Source organism: Anabrus simplex, chromosome 1 (assembly GCF_040414725.1).
Source record: "Anabrus simplex isolate iqAnaSimp1 chromosome 1, ASM4041472v1, whole genome shotgun sequence".
Taxonomy (NCBI): domain Eukaryota; kingdom Metazoa; phylum Arthropoda; class Insecta; order Orthoptera; family Tettigoniidae; genus Anabrus; species Anabrus simplex.
The window spans coordinates 1,345,587,921-1,345,612,911 of NC_090265.1; positions in this window are offsets into that span (position 1 = coordinate 1,345,587,921).

Genomic DNA, 24,991 nt, shown 5'->3' on the forward strand with positions numbered 1-24,991 from the left:
CTACATGTCCCTAGATGATGGACAAGAATGTTGCTTCTGTTCGACCCTGTCTGACAATAAAGTGGTCTAAGGGGGTCGTCTTGAGAGGTCTGCAGTACCTTGACATATCCAACATAATCTGATCGTACAGTCTTAACGGTCCAGTATCATTTAGTTCAGTGGCATACAGTGAACCCGATCTACACCAGCGCTGCTGGGGTAAATTACTTTGTATTTACCTTTATTTACCTTTTCTTATTATTCCTCAGAAAGATTTTTATAAAGTTTAAAAACTGCCAACATCTAAGCCAAGCCAAGTACAGCTGTCTTAACAATCAGCTCGCACTACCGCAGTTTAGCTTCTCCACCGAGCTGGGTTTCCTTGCCGACGCGAAAGGGAGCTACCCGAGCGAAATTTAAGTTGCTTGGTTGACGCATGCACTTCAGCTTCCTTGTCCGGTGAGCGGGACGGGGCTGTGGGCCCTCCTCAGACAGCGATTTACGACGACAGGCCAGCTAGCTTAGGTAAGGTATGTTAGTTTTAATACTTGACACTCGAAAGTTTCAGCACAACACAATAGAGACTACAAGAAATATATCAACATGTAAACAGTACAGCCACTTGCATATCGTCTTGCTAAAATATAGGACCAGTTTATGAAATCAATTGAAGAACATATTTTATTTTTGGATTTCGGCAATTGATGGCACGTGTAGAGTATGTTTTCCGATAGTCACAGAAAAAAAAATTAGGTTGCCCAGCATGAACACAGAGGTAGATCTTTCCACGAAAAATGCAGCCTTATAAAATGGTAATATTAACTTTAGAGAGTGTAGTGGGGCTACGATTGCTTATATTTAAAAAGGCATTTTTGCAGCTGGGGTAACGAATATATTCATCGCACGTCATTGAGTCAGTTAGAGGTACTATCTACTTTACTTCTTGTACATCTTCCAAATATGCACATCGGTCGTGGATAATACCAGGTAACTGCCGTGGATGCCACATCAGATAACCTAATGTCGCTTGGAATAGAACTAGCTTTTGGGTGGTTAGGCCGTGTGCGTTTGCAGAGTTTCGCCCGGACGTGCCATTCGGGCTCATCAGTTGGACTGGCACGCTCCTCCGAGACTGCGTAGCAGTGGCAGACCAACCGCGTGGTCCCGCCATGTTAGCAAATAGGGATTGCTAACCTGCTAAAGGAGAAGTGAATTCTCCATTTCCCATAAAAGTTGTATTAATTACAGTGTCAATGTTTATATGTATTTCTCATAGCTATAGTTAGGAATAAAATCCATGCTTTACGCAGTTCAAACGTTTCATTAGATATCAAAAAAGTTATGAAAGAGATTTAAATAATTCCGTCCAGAAGATCATTTTAAATATTTATATACTTCACAGGTTTAAAATATTATATGGTACGTCCTACAATTCTCAAGCCTCTTACAACTTTCAAACAAGACTTCAACGGGAATGGCGAATTTGTGTATTCCTCCTCAACTTTTTTCATCCATCGTTCCATTATATATTAAATTCAATAAATATTTAATTCCAAAGTTTCGCAATTCTGATGTAATATCACTTTATGTAGGCTCTCACTTCGGTGACATTTCTTCTTCCATCAACAGTTCTGCACTCAAAAATTATGTTGTCTTATGACAGAGACGGGAAAGAAGATGATCGCACTAATGTTACGGATAGCGTTCTTTCAACTTGTCACTTTAGGATTTTTGAATTGCATGCAGGGGAACCAAAGTTTGTTGAAGTCAATGTAAATCAATCATGAACCAGCGCTTCTCAATATACACCTTACTGAAACATTTGTTTTATAATCACCAGATCATGATGTCTCAATCCCTTGAATGAAAGCAATGGCAGTGACATCATATCATCGATTCTAAATGATTAGCGTGCTGGCCTTTGGTCACAGGGGTACCGGGTTGGATTCCCGGCAGGGTCGGGACTTTTAACCATAATTGGTTAATTTCGCTGGCACGGGGGCTGGGTGTATGTGTTGTCTTCATCTTCATTCCATCCTCATCACTATGCGCAGGTCACCCACGGGAGTCAAATAAAAAGACCTGCATTTGGCGAGTCGAACTTGTCCCCGGACACTCCCGGCACTAAAAGCCTTGCGCCATTTCATTTTTCCTCTACATTTAAATTTTCTGTAACTAATCTATTCCATTGTGTCTCATAATAATTATTTTGCCAGATCTATTATAACTACAGAGGGAAGAATTTAACGTATTACAATTAAGATTTCGTTATTCTAAATATTCATTGTGAATACGTACCAGTTTGCAGATTGTGGTGTTTACCGAAGGAGGTAATCCATATTTGTTCAGGGCTATATGGTTTCCATAGAATAAAAAGTGATAAAACTAAATTTTAATTTAGAGCATGAAAAATAAATTTTCCTTGTAAAACTTTCGTCGTAATTTTCACATTCCTGGAAAAGCTTGTGACATAATATGACCCAAATATCGGTAAGCGTAAAAAGTGCAAGAGGTCTCAATTTTGTTTCTAGAATGCAGTTTATATCGTATTACATTGTACACTTATATGCACTAAATTGTTTGTTCAACACTTCAAGCACATTTTGTAGAGTATACAGAAACACACTTGAAAAACTATAAAACAAAAAATTCACAAAATGTTTGTATACTTAGAGTTAGTTCATGGCTCTCTTGAAGACTGAAAGGCTTCATTGAAATGTGTTATTAGAAAGCGCATTTTACACGCACGATCAGATTTCAGATCACTTTTCTCATTATCGTTGAAGTGAAGACCGGCCCTAAATTCTTCAAATCCATTGCTTGCCGTCATCGATGATATGTGAGGTACTTGAAGATCAGGATGAGTCGACCATTAATCCCTATATGTAGACAAAACATGATATCCCATTACAAAGTTCATCCTTAATAATGCTTTCGATTTCTCTATTATTATAAACGGCAGTCCCTCCTGCATCATGTATAGCTCACTCTCTTTTATGATCTCGGTAACGAGTTCGTTAAGGTGAACTGAGTTCTCAATTACAGAAAAAGGGCAGAAACCATCCATATTAAAATTTATTTTTATTTCACTGAATGGATAACTGGATTCTAAGGCACTAACTTATGTGAAGACTTCGTTTCAAATGAACAGATCTTCATCATTATTCCGTTTACCCTGGCGTACCTGAAGTGCGGTAAAGGGTACGGGTACCTCTCATGTAGATGGTACATCCTCTGCACTTCGACGGTTCGGCCTCAGGTTTAAATCTCGTTTCATGTATTTGATCATGATCGAACAATGAATAGTAAGCTGTGCAGTCCTTTTCGGAGCGTATGTGTGGAGAGATTTCTGCACTGATACCTCAGTAGTGAAGCGAGTTACTTCCTCATTGTCAGCCTGCCACTTCGGGAACGGTCTCCCACACAATCCGTTGAAATGCTCATTTCCCCTCACAAGATTGTTGCTTTCCTAGGCCGTTCTATACCAAAGCGGTTTCAAAATATCACTTTCATAGTATTCACAGATGTTTTCATGAAGCCGAACTATTGTCATTAATCTCTGCTCGATGTTAAAGGAACCCAGATTATTCATGTAACTGCATGTGGTTAGTGAGGTCAAAAACATGATTAATAACACGGTTACCGACACATGAACACAAATAACCGCAGAATATAGGGGATACATCATTTTGTGATCCTGTCAGGTGTTATCGCCACGATGTTATCCAACTCTAGTCTCTTGAGAATGAGAGACAGCAAGGATGTACTATATTACCATACACAAGGAATTAATCTCAAATGTATTAGATGATGCTCTGTGGAGAGTATTCCTAAAATGAGGGAAGTAATATGGGAATGGATAGTACACCTCAAACAAAACCAAACGTTGCAATGAACGTAAGTTCTATAGTCAATAATTTACGATTTTATAAATATTCCGAAGTTGTGCTGGAATATTTGGTGGTAGCCCTTCCTGGTATCTCTAGCAATGGTGCTGAAAACGTGTCACAATTTTTATGACTCTTTAGGTATTCAACAGCGTATTTTCGAGTGTTATTGGGAATCGCGTATGACGTCCGACTCATTGGCTGAATAGTCAGCGTTAAGGCCTTCAGTTTAGAGCGTCCCAGGTTCAATTCCCGGCCGGGTCGGCGATTTTAAACGCGTGTAATTAATTCTCCTCGTCCGCTGACTGGGTGTTTGTGTTTTCCCCAGCACTTTCCTCTTCATATTCAGACAACACACTAATCTACCATCCACTACAGAAACACGCAATAGTCATTACATCCATCCATATAGGGTTGTCGTCAGGAAGGGAATCCGGCCGTAAAACAGGGTCAAATCCACAGGTGCGACACAGTTCTCACCCGTGACCCCAAGTATGTGGGAAAATGTATGGTGGTGGAAGAAGAAGAAGAAGAAGAAGAAGATTGATGAGGAAAACGTTATTTTGATCAGAGGAAGAACAAACATCATACCAGATGTTAAATTAAGTTACACGAGACCTTAAGACGGAGTTCCTGACTCCATAAGTAATGCCAAATTCTGTATTCCCTAAATTCCAGCTGGTGGCATGAACAGGCAAAATCCGTAAGAAGTCCACCATACGACGTGGGTTCAATGTGATGTTTCCATGCCTTGATAACTACCCACATTTTGAAAACACTCGGTATAAAGGCAATGGAACTTTTCTACCTGTCCTTTAAGGTTTATAGCTGTTCCAAGTTTTTATCTGGTTGAAAAGAAAAAATGGCGATGTTATATTACGCGTGTACGAAGTAAAAAATAACAGCAATCCCAACCGTGAACCCGTGAACTTCGGCTCATAGTCGGATATTCCACCTCTGAACTATCGAGGTGTTTAATAATATAAATATAATTGATTCTATGTGAGCCAGTAGGAATTCCGGATATCTAGGGAACGGTACGAAATGCTCATCTCTGACCCTTTCTCGACGCAACAGTTACAGTTATTCTTTCAACGCTTCATCCGATGCTCAAATCTCGGTTGTTAAAGGAATATTTGCACTGGAGTGTGGCGCGGTTGGATTAATTTCCTCCGACAAGTTACTTTCATTTAATGATTCGCGGTCGTTCAAGTTGTTCGATGCATCTGTCTACGGTGGTTTTGTAGTGCTCTGTGGTATTGACTGATGATATTTGTATCATTCCTGAGATGTAAGCGTTACGTGGAGTGCTCGGGTTCGGTTTCTGGACCGTCCACAAGTATTAATATAAGTCTAAATATTGAATCGGAATTCACTCAGACTTGAAATATCAGCCGAAGACCTGTCTGATATCAAATGCAGTGGTCTAGATCTAGAATGTTAATAAATATGACTGCAGAATACGTTACTGTAACTTTATCAAACTCCAGTATCTGTCGGCTGACCCACTGTGCAGCAATAGTCTTGGATGGCTCAGGACCCGTAGTGTGTTGTTTTGACCGCAGTTTGTGATTGTTCTCAAATCTTTCTCGTGATTGTTCTCAAATCTTTCTCGAACCAGTGAAATTCTCAAAACAAAACCAGGAAATAACTGCTTTACCAGCAAAATAAACGTAAATTAAGGAATATTAACTTTCCGTAAAACTCTCAATATTTCCTTCCAATAATAACAAATTGTTTTGGAAAATATTCATTATTACAAGTAATGAAAATCATTGCGAATCCGAATTGAAAGTAATCTTTAATAAATGTAAGAAATTTATTTATTTTCCGCCTGTTCAATACAACTCAATATGTTAAAGTTAGAGTTAAATCCTCATTAAAATATTTAAAAAATTAGAAGTTATTCACTACTTTTGAGTAAGACTAAATCATGTACACTTGCTCAGGTCCAATATTACGAAGAATGGCACAGTGTTGGAATGCATTTCCTTATTAGTCTGTATATAATCGTTTTTATATATTCTTAAACTTTCATTCCTATTCAACATTGACCATGGCTCAAGGCATCAATAGTGTAATTTTCACTTGTACCTAAATCAATTTAATCATATCATGACGGCTTTCTTATGTGAAGTTTTTTAATGTATTCAATTTGGTAATAGATTTTAGATCAATTTTAACCAGGTACCTGATATGGTTTGGAAGATTTTTAATGTATTCAATTTTGTACTAGATTTTATATCAATTTTAACCCGGTACCTGATATGGTTTGAGGTATTGATGCGACTGATGATTCCCCATAGGAAAGGGCAAAACATGTACCATTTCGAATTTTCCACAAAATACAGATTCCTGGAATTTTCTTCTAGATTTTCCTCTGATGCAGAAAAAGAGACCTATCGCAAATAAAATTGGATTTCAAGTCATTACTAAAAAGGAGAGAAGATAGAGTAAAGAGGAACGTCAAATTTGGCACGCGAGTAATCTAAACAGTTTCAAATCAAAACGCCTGCGTGAAGTACCTGTGAATATGTTATTATTATTATTATTATTATTATTATTATTATTATTATTATTATTATTATTATTATTATTATTATTATTATTATTATTATTACGGGGCTATACGTGGACCAGCAGAGGTGAAAGAAGGTGCCTGGATGAATGGGTCTAACTACAGGGTCAAAGTTTATTTAAAATTTTAACTCAGGTTATATTTTCGAAAAAACAGCAAAACTTTAACAACTTTTCACTTAGTGAGATAACACTGACATAGCAATTTAGAAACAAGACTTAGAAAGATCCAAGATTCCAGAACTTTAACATTCTTGGGCTACAAGCCCCTAGTATTACAATTTCGAGTTCCCCGCTCAAATTTTACAGACGAGCCCCAAATAGTTCAAAGGGCAGAAAGCCCCTAATACCTGGAGCACTTGCTCCCAACTTCAAATATCAAGCCTCCCAGAGGCACTTTTACAACGCTTGAAAAGAGCTGACACGCTCTCAGTTCTTCACGCCTATTCAAGGCAATATCAGAAAACTTACAATTACTTGCCACCAAGGCACAACTTACAAAAAATGAAACAGGGGTATCTTGTACCCAACCTACTGGGCCTTCATGGAACACGAATAATGGTTAAGTAAATGGCCCTACACATAAATAGAGGCGAGTACTTGCACTCCAAGAACCGATTTCTTAAAACCTAAGGGGCATTAGGCCGATGACACAGGGGCAATTCCCAAACTACTGAGGTGACTCGTATAAGAAAAAAATTTAAGACTTCATGGAAGGAAGAAAACCAGTTACAAAACGCAGTCACCTCAGACCAACATCACTCTCTATCCCCGATTTACAGTTAGAGATTTATGAAATTTTTACATGAGCCGAAAGGAGATTTACCTTTTAAATAAGTTAGTTACATAGTTAAAGTTTCGAACCTTTCCCTCGGGTTAAACTGCTGAGCTAGAAAAAATTGAAGATATTAAGTGGCCTTACCTTGTCGGAGTACTGCTGCCTAATGAAAGAGGCACCTCCGGCCTCCTGCATGACACACACACTAGGTTATATGTTGATCAAATGGCCAAGAGGTGTGAAAATCTGCAGTTTATAAACCCTCGGGGAAAGTTCGAGACCTTTCATGAATAATCAAGACACACCCACAGAATTTTATTGGTCAAATTTAAAAGTGACCCTCAGAATCGAAGAAGAAATACAGGATTGGTTGGAAATTAATTACAAAAATTAGGCATTGGCTGGATTCAAAACTGGCGGAAAGAAAAGATAAATATTGCCAACCCAAAAATAAATGAACATCAATTATTAAAAAACTTATGAATACAAAACTTCTTCGAAAAAGTTCTTTCACTTCGCACTAGTTTTCTAGCAGTGACTTCTATGAGAGAATGTCCAAGCTTCTTGATCAATTGAAAACAAAACAAGTAGAAATTCACACGGTTCTGGAAACTTCACAATAACAAAATTACGTCCAATTACTGTAGGGACATATTCTGAGTAAAGGTTTAAGTAGGTCTAGCTTTCAAATTCACTGTTTCTCCTGTAGAGGAGTTCTTTTAGGCGCAAGATTTAAATGTGCAGGGTAGAGGTGTACCTCCCGGTACAATTATTATTATTATTATTATTATTATTATTATTATTATTATTATTATTATTATTATTATTATTATTATTATTATTATTATTATTATTATTATTATTATTAAAAAACTGAGACAAAACTTTTATAAATATTCCACCAATATTGATAGTTTTATCACGAAAGCGTAAAATCCTAATATGAACCAACATTAAATCTGGAAGAGAGTTCCAAAAAATGGCATCCGGCAACTGCAAACAAACAAAACCAACCCCATTGCTTTACAGCCACGATGAGTCTTGGCCTATCAAGCGACCATCGCTCAGCCGGAAGGTCTGTAGATTACGAGGGGAAGCGAGGTATGAACCAGGAATATATTTGGCCGATAATCTTGGCTCTCTATCCCACCGTCAGACAAGTCCTCAATCGCTCTCATGCAGACTGAGCGGACCTCGAACCTGCCCTTAGATTAGGTTTTCCACCTATTGCTAAGTCTTCCCTCCCCTTAATTATAAGAAATTATAATATGTAATTATAACTTCTTTAAAACATGACAGATTGAGTGTGGACGATTGAATATTATTTGAATTTTAAGGATGATGTCACTTTCAAGTAAACAAATTTCACCATGACCTTACTTGATATTACATTGGGGTGGAAACAATGAGGACTAACAGACTGACTGAATAAGAAATTCACGATTTCGAGCTGTATTTATTGTTTGATTCGGTTGCTTCTAAAAGCTCTTTGTTTATTTTCACTTTCAGAATATAGTCCTGGTACGTATCGGTAACGTTCTTGAAATACTCATTTCACATTTTCTGGGATTAGATGAGATCTTATTTCTTGGATGTATTTATTCGTACTTACAGAAAACACCTACAAATGCATTACAACCAGGAGTACCTAAAACAAACCATATGAGCTTATAGAGATTGGGAATGTTTCATTTACCAATATCCTAAACAATAACCTTCTATTTCATATCTGAAATGTCACCTGTATTGCACCTTAGTCAACTTGAGTGATATATCTTGCGTCACAACTCAAGCAGTATTCCTCATGTAAATCATCCAGGATAATGTCGGATTGTGGATTAAAGTCCGTTTGAGGTGTCCGAAACACAATTCACCAAGAGAATTTAAGTTATTCAACAGATTAAATAAAGTTATTTAATGAAATCAAAATATTTTCTAAATAGCTTAATGGTTCCTCATAGAAAATCTTAGTTGCATTGCCTGCTCTCTCCAGGGATCATGACTTCCATTAACTTTTCAGGAACATTTTCAAAGAATCTTTTATCTTGTATCTTAAGGTGCTTGCTTCGCTTCGTAAAGTACTGACTACTTCATATGCCCTTGAGTGTCTAAACCTCGTCCCATTTCTCTACGTTCAACAACCTCCTAGGACAGGGATGACGAACCTATGACACGCGTGCCACTAGGTCACACGCGAACACGATTCCTGTGGCACGTCAGACAACATATTAACATACATGAATACTTTAAATACTAGCAAATGTACCCGTACTTCGCTACGGTACTCTACATTGTATACGGATATCGAAGTAAATTACTGTACATGAAGCGAATAAGATTTTTGTAAATTATATGTCTCTTGGCGTTATCCGAAAAACAGCACTGGGAAGTCCACAGGAGTTGTTTCCAATGTAATGTACGATTGGGGAGTTGCGATGATAATGGCAGGTCCACTTGTCTACAGCAATCCACAAGGGAGTCGGTAATTTTCATTTAACGGCAGGCCCCATTGCCTACTGCGTGGCCACAATCGATTTGGGAAGTTTTCGTTACAATTGCAGGCCCCATTTCCTACTTTCAGATAGATTACAGTTGAGGAATTTTTATTATATTTGCAGGCACCTTCCCTACTGCCAGTCAAAATTGAGTTGTGTTGTTATCATTATAATGGCAGACGAATTTTCTAATGCCAGTCAGCTTACTGCCAGTCACACCGAGTTAGTGGGTTTCCATTATAATAGCCTAACATGAGTCACATTTTAGATGGGTAAATTTGTTTATAATGGGAGACACCCTTGCCTCCTGACAAACAGAATCGAATGAAGGAGTTTTGAAAACAATATTGCACACTCCCTTGCCTTCTGCTAGTCGAATCGAAAAGGGACTTATTCATTACAATGGTCCACAGGAGTTGGAGGAGGACCTCATTCTTACTGCCAGTCAAATTCGATGTGGGGTGTACTGATTATAATAGCAGAAACCCTCCTGTTGACAGTCACTATCGATTTGTAAAGTATTAATCACAATGGCAAACGCACCCTTTCTAGATCGCTATAAATCGACTTCAATGAATAAATGTAGATCGACACCTTCATTTACAGAATAACTGTTGCTAAACGATACATCATAACGGAAAGCGGATTGTACGATAAGACGCCTTTGGCCTCATTTAGCGATCTACATGGCTGGTCCTATATATGTTCAGGTATTTCTTCTATTTAAATGTAAGATTGTTTTAGAAACGTTGAATAGGGTGAAACTGGTGTAAGCTTTTCACATATTGAATTACTTTTCAGATACTTATGTGACAGCTTTAATGGCTTACATATGGATACTGGGTGGGCCAATATTAGTGTAGAATTTGATGATCCTGTCTTCCCTATAAGTGATTCAAACCATCAATTATACGTGTTCAAAGTGCAAAATTTAGGTACAATCCATAAATAGAGCGCAAGTTAACGAATTAGTGATAGAGATACGACAAAAAGTTATAGGAACAAAGTTGTAGATCACTCCAAATTGAACATTGCCATCCGTTTTGTGATACGACGTACCGTTTAGACAGCAAATACCTCAAAAGGAATGTCTGCACAGACATTAACATTGAATCCATATTTCGATATCTTTGGGGGGTAAAAAGTGAAAAACCTGAATAACTTATCATTTTTCCGTCGGTTAGAAGCAATAATTTCACCAAATTTCAATTTCCTAGCTCGTCTGGCAGATTGTGCCGCCATGTTGATTTGGGGGGAAGTGGGATAAAAATTAGGAAATTCCCGAAAATTTGTTAAGCCAAGGAAACCTATAGGCTGTCGGTTTGGATAAATTACACGACTGGGTTCTTATGCTGAGCCCAAAATTTGAAGCCCCCCAGCGTGCCCCCTTCAGGGAATTTTGAGAATTTTCTATTTTTCTAGGAATCCTGGAGTCATTACCTTTTCCGGTACCGAATTTCAAATTTCTGAGATTTCTGGAAGTGCATCATTAATTTATGACTATTTTCAATTTTATATATACATCGCTCCAGACAGACTTGCTTTTATAAAATCAAAAAATATGCATGCATTCATGCACTATAATGTGGCAAAACATGCACAATAAACTGGAAAATATACACTATAAAAATTCAGTTTATTTTGAAACATTGTACAAAAACTACCGTAATTTCCCCAAATCGTCTTAATTTAAGCTCATCCGTTTATCTGTCAGCGTATCCTTAAACGTAGAAAATGATCTTCCTATGCCACAAGAAGTGACAAGTGCACACTTAAAAGAAGACATTAGGAACAAATTGTGCGTCTTTTGCATTTTTAGCACAATCCGTCATAGGCCTATAGTGTATGTAATTACTGCAAGTCATTGAAAATATGAAATGAATAAACGGTGAGTAAAATAAGTATAAATACCAAGACTGGGCGCCACCTGTAGAACAATTACAAGAATATTTAACTATGTAGAGCAATGAGCAACTCCTTCTCCCAAGGCTGACGAAGCTCCAGACCTACTTTATAACCTTACCTGTTTACCCCTGAAATTAGATGAGGGTAGCATGCCAGGTTCATCCTCACTCCACTGATAAAAGGATTTACTGCAAGTTTCATTCCATGACTTTACTCCCAAAATAATAAGAAATACATAATAAATACCACAATAATCATCACTTGATGAGACCCACTCCTGATTGCCGTCCACAAAGGCAACTTACAAACAACTACGACCAACATAAATCATTACTTGACAAGACCTACTCGTTTGTAGTTTACAAGGCAAATATACACACTACTACCAACAACAAAATAATTACTTTCATTAGATATACATTTCTTAACATACCTCCAGGTAAGAGTCCCACTACACTCTCCACTGTTACAGAACAAAAATCGTATTCTGGTAAAGAAAAGTACGACGACTTTCTCTACGTACGGATGCAACCTTCTTTACGAAGAGCATCCCTAACCTTACTTACACACTTCTTCATCGACGTCTTGAGTCCTTCCCGACTGCCGCACAGGTTAGTGTGACGCCTCACGTTTCTCCAACTGAAACTGCATACTCGGCCGACGATTTCCTTTACCAAGAATTAGCTCTGTGCACAACCACACATCCACTACCGAATGTAGATTCGGTACGCATCACCACATCCACTGTAAATTATCTCGTAGAAGAATTATAGTCTAATTATTATACAGAGTTGGAATTACAAATAAACACTTAGTAGCATCTTTTACATAACGGTTACCAGAAACTCGTAGCACCAGCGATATTTAGCGTGCTCACTCCGTAGGTAAAAGATACGTAAGAACAATAGAGCATCGCCTAGGAATCTGCGCAAAGTAGCTCCCGCGCGCCGGTCCGAGTGAGAAACACACAGAATCAAGAACACAAACACAATCAGAAACAGAATCAGAGTCAGAATGAATTGCTGCACACGCGTACATACTTATATAGGCTAGCTGCACGTGGTTATAGCGTCCTGAAAAGTTTACTAGTAGCAACACTCTCACAGGCACTTCTTCACGCGTCACTCAGTCAACCCAACCTCGCTTAAAACAAAGCCCTCGTATTGGCTATCGTGCGTCTGATGTGACATCGAACGTCCACTCACGTACATCCACATTGATCCACTCCAATTCTTCAGCCTATGCTACCTGCCGTACCCCGTGTTTACAAGCCACTTTGTTGCAACACATTCAGCAGACTTCAACCGTCCTTCCCGATATAGTCGCTGTTTTCCCGGTTGCACAATCCTTACGGCTAGGCCATATTTACAGACTCTTACCCAAGCGGAAATTTATACAAAATATAGTGATGCACGTATGCAATATTCCCTAACTACACATTCTTATAATATTACGTATTTACATTCTAAATAAACAAAATTACATGATTTTCATGACTTTAACATTACAAATTATTTTACGAAATTTCTTAACCTAAAATTTTGGTATCGTACTTTCGTACGGTTACATGTATAAGCTTGAATTCAAAGTCAGGATTTTAACGGATTTTCTTCGACCTAGAGTATCTCCAGCTTCTCCGTGCGATTATTGCAGACACCTTTGAATGTGCAAGTTTGAATTTAATTTCGTGTGGCTATTTCTAGCCGGGTGCAGCCCTTGTAAGGCAGACCCTCCGATGAGAGTGGGCGGTGTCTGCCTTGTGTAGGTAACTGCATGTTATTGTGGTGGACGATAGTGTCATGTGTGGTGTGTGAGTTGCAGGGATGTTGGGGACAGCACAAACACCATTGGAATTAACCAATTAAGGTCAAAATCCCCGACCCGGCCGGGAATCGAACCCGAGACCCTCTGAATTTAACATTATATATGCGCCAAAGGCAGAAGGAAAGTCCATTTTATGCAATATAAACGTCGAAATATTCGCTATTAAATCCAAAATCTTCAAAATATGCATTATGAACGAATTTTCTCCTAAAAAGGCCAAAACATGCAAACATGGACGGAAAAAGAACGGTTATTTGGAATCGTTAAGCCATAGAACGAATATTTAAAGTTTGAGAAGTGTAAGTAGCTTATTTAAAAACATGCATTTGCATGGAAATCCGGGCTCTACTAATAACTAAATGAAGTCAGATGATGGGTCTCATGATAATTTTTAAGGAAAATTACCGGTAGCACAGTAAGGAGTAATAAAGAAGACCTTAATTGACACGCTAGTCGGAAAATGTCTACCAACCCTGCTCTAGAGGGTCGGGTATGATGCAAGATTAATCTTCGTAGCGATATTTCACGAACGGATGCCATTCCTGACGTCAACCTCATCACCGGATTTAATGAGATGAAATGAATCATATAATGTTTGATAGTATGAAGGTGAAACCCGGTGCCGGCACATAGCCTACTCCTGTAGAATAGCACTATGGGCCATTCTCAAGGCTGAAGCTCACCACCAACGGACGAATCTCCATCTACAGCTTCATATGAGCACAGCAGAGAGGTTTGTAATTGAATCCTGGCTCTTGGCGCGCAATCTAGTGATTGGAAAATGTAGGCTTATAGCAACTATACCCTACTTTGTGAAGGTGAACATTTTTCAACGAACAGGTCTCGAACCGGCTAATCACGGTGTCAAACTATATAGACTTGTCGCCTTAATAATCATGACCACCAAGCGGGCAAAGAAAATTGGCTACTTCTGCCACGTTTGAACCAGCGATCTTCGGATCCCGAGTCAGACACTCTACCTCTGATCAACAGAGAGAGATATTCTACTTATACCTTTGATGGACTCAGATCTTATATAGTTGAATATTCTTCAAAACTTGTTGAAATATTTAAAACAATATATAACGAAGCATTTCTTGATAGTCATCTTGTCATCAAATATCTTCCTCAGAAAAACAAGACAGTCTTCAGTGCCTTTAAAGCAGCTCTCAATAATATCCCACTTACGTATAAGTCATCCATAGGTTTCAAGAAAAGCCATGTAGTACAAACTTGCCTCGAGCCTCTTGCCGTTGTAAATCTTCTTCTTCTTCTTTACCTGTTTAGCCTCCAGGATCCAAAGGGAAGCAGCAGGATTTATTCTGTGTGTTTTCCTGTAGGAGAGCAGTGTTACGAATATTTTGCCGACGTTGTGCTGGGAAGCTTTGAGAGTAAGGAAACATCTCGACTGAGTGGAATATTCCTAGCTGTGATGGCGTGGAATGACATTAGTAGACGAAAGTTTTAAAAATACGAAAGACCGTAAAATGAAGAAAAAGTTGAAATTCTGGAGGGAAAATTGGGGTAAATATTAGGAGTAGTTAAACAACAGCCGGCTCCGTGGTGTAAAGGTAGCGTGACTGCCTCTTACCCGGAGGCCCCGGGTTCGATTCCCGGCCAGGCCAGGGATTTTTGCCTGGACCTGAGGGCTGGTTAGAGGTCCAGTCAGCCTACGTGATTAGAATTGAGGAGCTATCTGACGGTGAGATGGCGGCCCCGGTCTAGAAAGCCAAGAATAACGGCCGAGAGGGTTCGTCGTGCTGATCACACGGCGCCTCGTAATCTGCAGGCCTTCCGGCTGTGCAGTGGTCGCTTGGTAGGCCAAGGCCCTTCAAGGGCTGTAGTGCCTTGGGGTTTGGTTTTGGTTTTAGTTAAACAACGAATAGGGAATCTACTACCTGGGCGACAGCCCTAAATGCTAATTGATTGATTGATTGATTGACTGATTGATTGATTCATTGATTCATTGATTCATTGATTGATTGATTTTCCGTCGGGTACAGGCTAAAAGCTATAATTTTGCCAAATTTCAATTTTCTAACTCGTCTGGGACATTGTGCTGCCATCTTGATATGGGGGAGGGAGTTAAAAATGAGGACTTTCAGGAAACTTTTAAGCCCATGAAACCTATATGTTATCGTTCTGCATAAATATCACCGACTGTGTTCTTATGCAGAGTTGAAAATCCCAACGTGTCCCTCTCAGAGAATTTTGAGAATTTTAGATTTTTCTAGGGATTCTGAAGTCATCAGGTTGTCTGGTACCAAGTTTTAAGTTTCTAGGATGCCTAGAATGGTCTCATTAATTCACGCCTGTTTTTCATACAGTATATATAGATCGCGCCAAACTGACTTCTATTTATTAATATGGATTATATATTTCACCCGCTTCCGTAGTGGTTCTAGGGGCGTCTTACTCCCACAGTATATTTTCCAGGTAGTAAGTCATACTTGAAAGTCATACTGGAACATTCCCACCTTGGGCATTTTTGACAATTTATTTTTTCACCCTTTCTCACCCTCTATGCCAAAGGAGGCTGAAGTTGGACTTAAACATCCGGAATGTTACTATTAATCTCAGCGACCCGGAAAACTATGGATTAGGCAGTATATTCGAGTATTATTATTATATCTCACTCCCCCCTCCCTCTTAAAGGCGGTTAAACTTTGAGTTTTACAACATCGGGAATGTTACTATTCATCTCAGCGACCCCGAGAACTATGGCTTCGACACTATTTTCGATTATTTTAAAATATGAATCCCCCTCACCCCCATCCAGAAAGGGGGATGAACTTGAACTTGTAAAATATCCGGGGTCTCACCATTCATCTCAGCGACCCCGACAACTATGGATTCAATATTATTTTCGTTTATTTTTATATGTCACCCTCCAATTGCCACCCACCACGAAGGGGGCTGGACTTTAAAAAATCCGGAGTGCCATTATTCATCTTAGCGACCCCGAAAGGTATGGATTCGACACTACTTTCGAAGATTTTTATATCTTAGCCCCTCGCCCCCTCGCCCCCTCGCCCCCATCGCCCTCCTCCTCTCCCCTAAGTGTTCCTGGGGTGTCCTACCCCCACGTGGTTTCTCTCCTGATACTGAAATTTCGAAGTGTACAATTCACCACGGCGACCCCGAAAACTATGCATTCGACACTATTTTCGACTAATTTTACATATCACTCCCCCCTCGCCTCCGATCCCAAAGGGGACTTATAAAATAACCGGAGTCTCACTATTCATCTCAGCGACCCCGATAACTATGGATTCGACACTATTTTCGATTATTTTTATATATCACTCTCCCATCGCCCCCTACCACGAAGGGGGGTGAACTTGGACTTAAAAAAAAAATTCCTGAGTGTGACTATTCATCTCAGCGACCACGAAAGTATGGATTCAACACTATTATCTATTATTTTTATATATTACTCCCCCATTGGCCCCCACCCCGAAAGGGGCTGAACTTAGACATTTAAAAATTCCGCAGTGTCACTATTCGTTTCAGCGAGCCCGAAAATTATGTATACGACACTTTGGATGATTTTAATATCTCACCCCCTCGCCTCCCGCCCCTAAGGTTTACTGGGCTGTCTTACCCCCACGTGGTTTGTCTCCTGATACTAAAAATTCGGAGTGTACAATTCACCTCGGCGAACCCGAAAACTATGTATTCGACTCCATTTTCTTTTAATTTTATATATTGCTCCCCCCTCGCCCCCACCCGAAAGGGGACTGAACTTGGACTTTTTTAAAAATCCAGAGAGTCACTATTCATCTCAGCGACCACGCAAAGTATGGATTCGACACTATTTTCGTTAATTTGTATATCTGACCCCCTTGCCCTTGCCTCTAAGGTTTTCTGGGCTGTCTTACCCCCACGTGATTTGTCTCCTGATACTAAAAATCCGGAGTGGACAATTCACCTCGACGACACCGAAAACGATATATTCGCCACTATTTTCGTTTAATTTTATATATCAGTACCCCCTCGCCCCCCCACCCAAATGGGAGCAGAAATTTGACTTTTAAAAATCGGGAGTGTCACTATTAACCTCAGCGACCCCCAAAACTATGGATTCGACACTATTTTCGGTTATTTTTCACCTAACCCCCTGACCCCCCACCCCTGAGGGGGCTAGAGGTGGCTTACCCCCACAGTGCTCGTCTCCAGATAGCAACTAATAAGTTTCAAAATTTGATTGAATTTGCTCCAGTGGTTTAGGAGGAGATGTGTCATTTACACACATCCATCCATCATCAGTCCCCCTCGCCCCTCCACCAAAATGGGAGCAGAAATTTGACTTTGAAAAAATTTGAAGTGTCACTATTCACCTCAGCTACCCCAAAACTATGGATTCGACACTATTTTCGATTTTTTTACCTGACCCCCTTAACCCGCACCCCTAAGGGGGCTAGAGGTGGCTTACCCCCGCAGTGCTCGTCTCCAGATAGCAAATAATAAGTTTCAAAATTTGATTGAAATTGCTCCAGTGGTTTAGGAGGAGATGTGTCATTTACACACATACATCCATCATCAGTCCCCCCTCGCCCCCCACCCAATTGGGAGCAGAAACTTGACTTTTAAAAAATCGGGAGTGTCAGTATTCATCTCAGCGACCCCAAAAACTATGGATTCGACACAATTTTCGATTATTTTTTAACTGACACCCTAACCCCCAAACCTAAGGGGGCTAGAGGTGGCTTACCCCCACAGTGCTCGTCTTCAGATAGCAAATAATAAGTGTTCAAAATTTTATTGAAATTGCTCCAGTGGTTTAGGAGTAGATGTGTCATTTACATACAAACATACAAACATTCATTTTTATGTATATAGACTAGCTGATGTACCCGTGCTTCGCTACGGCATTCTCAGAAAGACTGCCTTTGTAGTTTTCCTAACTGAATTGAACATAGGTCATTACAAAAATGTCAGTAGGAATGTAGCGATTGAAAGCAATGTTATCATATAAAATACTCGATCAAATGAAAAACCGCACACTTTCTCACTTTCAACGAACAGTACAACGGTGCCGATCTAAGAGTCCAAAGTTCCAGAGCTGGAATAACCAGGTCGCAGATTGCCGTGAACACTCCTCTGTCATTATTCCGTTAAATATGCACACTACTCATTCCAATCAGTACCTCAGAGTAGGGATTGAATAGCTCGAATACTATGATGAACCAGTGTGTTACGTACCAGATATATCAGAAAATGTGTGAACCAGAGGAATGACATGCTAAAGAAGAAAGTTATCTTACTCCTCAGCTACTTCCCGCCATTATACAGGCAGGCTGTTACAGTCGGAACGACCAGGCGAGTTGCCCGTGTGGTTACGGGCGCGCAGCTGTGAGCTTGCATCCGGGAGATAGTGGATTCGAACCCCACTGCCGGCAACCCTGAAGATGGTATTCCGTGGTTTCCCACTTTCACACCAGTCACACCAGGCTGTACCTTAAAGCCAAGGCCGCTTCCTTCACACCACTATTCATTTCCTATCCCATCGTCGCCATAAGACCTACCTGTGTCGGTGCGACGTCAAGCAAATTAAAAAAACCTTGGTACGCTGCAGTAATCCTATCTATCGGGGATGAGAGGAAACAGAAGACAAAAAGCACATCACAACAAACAATGGTCAATGTAATGTTATTGTTGATAAAGTTTATGAGCTTTCTATATTGCAGGCCTTCACATTAGTTTTCTTTCGACTCTGTGATATTAGGGTGTCTTACAAAATTATTGATATCATAGACTGTAGTTCCTTATTCTCAGACTTTACATACCGATTTTCACTACATTCTGTTTACCCATTTTCTCGTGACTCGGCGCTGATATGGACCTAGTAACATAAATACAAATTCATGAATATCTCTGATTATATGAGGTACGCTAACAATGTATAAGACATAAGTGATCGGAAATTTAATAACTTCTTACATAACTACTACTAACTTACGACATAACTAAAGTTATGTTAGTTATTTATCGATACAACCACTAATAACATAGGTAGGTAAGTGTTATTCTGCCCGAAGGCAGGTCCGAACCTCCGCAGAGGTGTTCCTGAGCCGGAGTTTACGTGCGGTAGGGTGGCCAGTTCCTTTCCGCTCCTCCGCTCCTCCATTCCCCTACCCACCACCAACAGCGCGTGGCAACCCATCCAACTCCTGACCACGCCCAATGTTGCTTAAATTCGGAGATCTCACGGGATCCGGTGTTTCAACACAGCTACGGCCGTTGGCACTAATAACATTAATAACTTATTTATTGAGAATTACATTCCAGGCCTTCCCCTAAACTACCATTTCACTCAACGTGAATAAAATAATTTGTAGCCTAGATTGCAGTGGTTCATCACCCGACATTACATACCGATTTTCATTAAATTCTCCTCAGCTCTTTTCTATTGATGCGTGTACAGACAGACAGACAGACAGACAGACAGACAGACAGACAGACAGACAGACAGACAGACAGACAGACAGACAGACAGACAGACAGACAGACAGACAGACAGACAGACAGACAGACAGACATAGAAATTACGGAAAACTAAAAATTGCATTTGCTTGTTACTGTGGACATGACAGATACAGAAATATCATTCATTTCAAATTCTGAGCAATGCACAGGCAAGACACTTATTTTACATATAGATTACATTTTAGGCCTTCCCCTAAACTACCATTTCACTCAGTGCGAATAACATTATTGATAGCCTAGATTATAGCGACCTATTCCCCGACTTTGCATACCAATTTTCGTGAAGATACGACCACTAATAAAATAAATATTTGACAATTAAATTTTAGGCCTTCCCCTAAACTACCATTTTTCTCAGCGTGTATAGCCTATATTGTAGCGACTTATTTCCCATCTTTGTCTAGCGATTTTCATTAAGACACGACCACTAATAACATAAATATATGAGAATTAAATTTCAGGCCTTCCCCTAAACTACCATTTCACTCAGCATGATTAAAATAATTTATAGCCTAGATTGTAGCGGTTCATCGCCCGACTTTACATTCCGATTTTCATTAAATTATATTGATCCGTTTTCTCGTGATGCGTGTACGTACAGACAGACAGACAGACAGACAGACAGACAGACAGACAGACAGACAGACAGACAGACAGACAGACAGACAGACAGACAGACAGACAGACAGACAGACAGACAGACAGACAGACAGACAGACAGGCAGACGGACAGACAGACAGACAGAAATTACGGAAAAGTAAAAAATGCATTTTCTTGTTACTGTGGACATGGCCGATACAGAAATACCATTATTTTCAAATTCTGAGCAATGTACAGACAAAACTCTTATTTTATATATGAAGGGCTCGGTGGAATATAGTCATAAGCCACAACAACATAGTTCTGAGTAAATGACAAATTAAAGTTCAGCGCAAATCTGTAAATCATCCACCAAATTTGTAATAACTTTCCTTGTATAAATGAACACGTGTATATGTTATAAAACATATGGGAGACAGAGAAACAACACTTTGCCCTAGAATATGATTGAAGAGCATTTTTGATGAATGAGGTAACTAACATGGGCTTATGACTTTATTTCCCGGAAAGAAATTTAAGTACTTGAGGGCGAATAAATGTTTATTTATCAAGAATAGCACAATATTAGAGAATTAATAGACTACATTTAATTATAAAGACACAATATTTGAGAATGAACACACTTAATTTAAGAAAACACAATATTTGGGAATGAATACACATACTTTAAAGAAAAGCAATGTGTATCTCAAGGAAATTCTTCCACATCATTATCTTCAACATTATATCCTGTAAGGGACAGGAAGATAAGTTGATTGGCTACAGGAATGAATGACATGAGAGACATGACATCAGTAAATTTCTTCTGGTTGACAGGGAGTTGATTTCTGTTTTTTACTCTTAGCTGAAATGGATCATGTTCCACAAATTTTCTTTTCTCCTTGGTGCGAATGTTTGCGTACTGAACTGGCCCTAATGTAGTATAACAGTGCTTAACACCTAGCTGAAAAGCAAAGCAAAGTCACCTCGGTACAGGCCATGAAGGCACTTGGAGGAGTGGAAGGTAAAGAATTCCACCATTGTTATCCTCGGCACGTGATGGGGTAGAGTAGTTAGCTCTACGCCCGGCCGCCTTTGCCCCCAGGAATTAACCTGGTACTCATTTCTGGTGTAGGCTGAGTGAACATCAGGGCCATATGCACCTCCGGAAGTGGAAATCTCATTTCTTGAATTTTACGACTTCCTGATGGGGATTCGAACCCACGTCCTTCCGGGCGAAACGAGCACGCCTTTACTGCCTCGGCCAGGCAGCCCCTACCTAGCTAAAAAGGGTCTTTGAAATTCAATTGAAATTGTGTAGCTTCACTGAAGTGAACTGAATCTCTAGTTGTGAATTTAGTGGGTATTGATAACAATGACTTGAGATCATCTAAAGTTTTGAAGTCATCTCTTTTCATTTTTGTCACAATGAAGATTTTGGACTTGCTGACTTTACAACATCCACCCATTCATCCGGGGCATATACTATTGGTGATTCCTCAGGCATTCTGCTAACTTCAAGCTATAAAATTAGGAGTAACAAATTCAGACAATTTCAGATGAACATAGTTATAAGCCACATCAACAGAAATTTAACTGCTAATTGCTTTCACATGATATTCTATGTAAATATTATTGTTAATATTGGTAGTTCTACTAAATTATTATTCTATGGTTATCAAATCTAACGCTATTGTCCATGCATTTTCATAAGATAGGGTTATTTGTAAAGTAAGTAAAATGAGTAAAATACAGTCACAAGCCACAAACTAGAGGTTATCCATGATAAAATGTGTCTATACTCTTACCAAGTTGTCATTAGAGCTGGAACTGTTGCTTGATGGGTGCCAAGAATCATCACCATCTGTATCAAATGGATCTGACTCTTCACTTTCAGCTTCATTGTTCTCAAAAGTCCTCTGAACAGGAGATAAATCCTCATTCACTCTTGATTTTGACGCCATTTTGGTGTGGCTTATGACTGTGTTAGTTCTGAAATTGTCACAATATGGCAAAGTAAAGAACTTCCACCTAACATATGCTGCCATCTTTTATAAATACATGAAACTTCTTAGTGTGATATTAAAGAGGGAAATTTTAAGAATACGATGGCATGAACATCTCAAAAACAACCAAATGGTGGCTTATGACTATATTCCACCGAGCCCTTCATATATAGATTACATTTAAGGCCTTCCCCTAAACTACCATTTCACTCAGTGCGAATAACATTATTGTTAGCCTAGATTATAGCGACCTATTCCCCGACTTTGCATACCAATTTTCGTGAAGATACGACCATTAACAAAATAAAAATTTGACAATTAAATTTTAGGCCTTCCCCTAAACTACCATTTTTCTCAGCGTGTATAGCCTATATTGTAGCGACTTATTTTTCATCTTTGTCTATAGCGATTTTCATTAAGACACGACCACTAATAACATAAATATTTGAGAATTAAATTTCAGGCCCTCCCCTAAACTACCATTTCACTCAGCGTTATTAAAATAATTTATAGCTTAGGTTGTAGCAGTTCATCGCCCGACTTTACATTCCGATTTTCATAAAATTCTCTTCAGCCGTTTTCTTGTGTTGCGTGTACAGACAGACAGACAGACAGACAGACAGACAGACAGACAGACAGACAGACAGACAGACAGACAGACAGACAGACAGACAGACAGACAGACAGACAGACAGACAGACAGACAGACAGACAGAAATTACGGAAAAGTAAAAAATGTATTTTCTTGTTACTGTGGACACGACCGATACAGAAATTCCATTCTTTTCAAATTCTGAGCAATGTACAGACAAAACTCTTATTTTATATACATAGATTACATTTCAGGCCTTCCCCTAAACTACCATTTCACTCAGTGCGAATAACATTATTGATAGCCTAGATTATAGCGACCTATTCCCCGACTTTGCATACCAATTTTCGTGAAGATACGACCACTAATCAAATAAATATTTGACAATTAAAATTTAGTCCTTCCCCTAAACTACCATTTTTCTCAGCGTGTATAGCCTATATTGTAGCGACTTATTTCCCATCTTTGTCTAGCGATTTTCATTAAGACACGACCACTAATAACATAAATATTTGAGAATTAAATTTCAGACCTTCCCCTAAACTACCATTTCACTCAGCATGATTAAAATAATTTATAGCCTAGATTGTAGCGGTTCATCACCCGACTTTACATTCCGATTTTCATTAAATAATCTTGAGCCGTTTTCTCGTGATGCGTGTACATACATACATACATACAGACAGACAGACAGAAATTACGGAAAAGTAAAAAAATGCATTTTCTTGTTACTGTGGACATGACCGATACAGAAATACCATTCTTTTCAAATTCTGAGCAATGTACAGACAAAACTCTTATTTTATAAATATAGATTTATTATATTTCGATCAACACGGATAACGTCTGAAAATGACCACGAAGAACATACTCATTAACTTAGTTTGAAGACCGTACATTGCGACTTTTTGACTCGCCCTCAATCTACCCGGAAAATAAAATTTTCAGAATCTCACTGCTCTACCAAACCAAACCCCATATCACTACAGCCCCTGAATGGCCTTGGCCTGCCAAGCGACTGCTGCTCAGCCCGAAAGCCTGCAGGTTATAAGGTGTCGTGTGGTCAGCACGACGAATCCTCTGGGCCGTTATTCTTGGCTTTCCAGACCGGGGCCGCTATCTCACCGTCAGATAGCTCCTCAATTCTAATCACGTAGGCTGAGTTGACCTCGAACCAGCCCTCAGGTCCAGGTAAAAATCCCTGACCTGGCCGGGAATCGAACCCGCGGCCTCCGGCTGAGAGGCAGGCATGCTACCCCTACACCACGGGGCCGGCATCACTGGTCTACCACATTTCCCAAATGCCTGGTCACTTTAAATCCTAAACATTTCCTCTTCTTTCTCATGCACTCGTCCTTCGGGCTATAAGGCTATGAGTACCGAATTCCACCCAAAATGTCCTTGTCAATTAAATGAGCCCGAGAGCACAAAGAGAAGAATTACAACCACGTAACTCACATTAAGCAAATCCCAAACGGGCTAGGACCCTAAATAAATGTCCTGTCTAAGTTCATCGGGCAATCGATAATCGTCTTGACATACACGCTGGTCTTCTGCACACACCTAAAATATAATGCAAGTCGTGCACCATTCTACTTTATTTACTGATTGCCTTCTATCTCTCCAAAGATCCTTATTTCGAGTCTTAAACCTTCATGATCTTCTAGGCACAAATGTGTACCCTTAATTACCGTCAATTCACTGTACATTTAAAGTCACACGATAAACTTTAAAGGTGGCTATTTTTACACTATGTTAACAAACAATTTGTCCAACAAGACATTATCAAAGAATATATGAAGTAAATATCCGTGATCTCACTCAAAAGTAAATAAAACACTCGCGGAAAACACTGCATTTACATTAACATAACTATGAA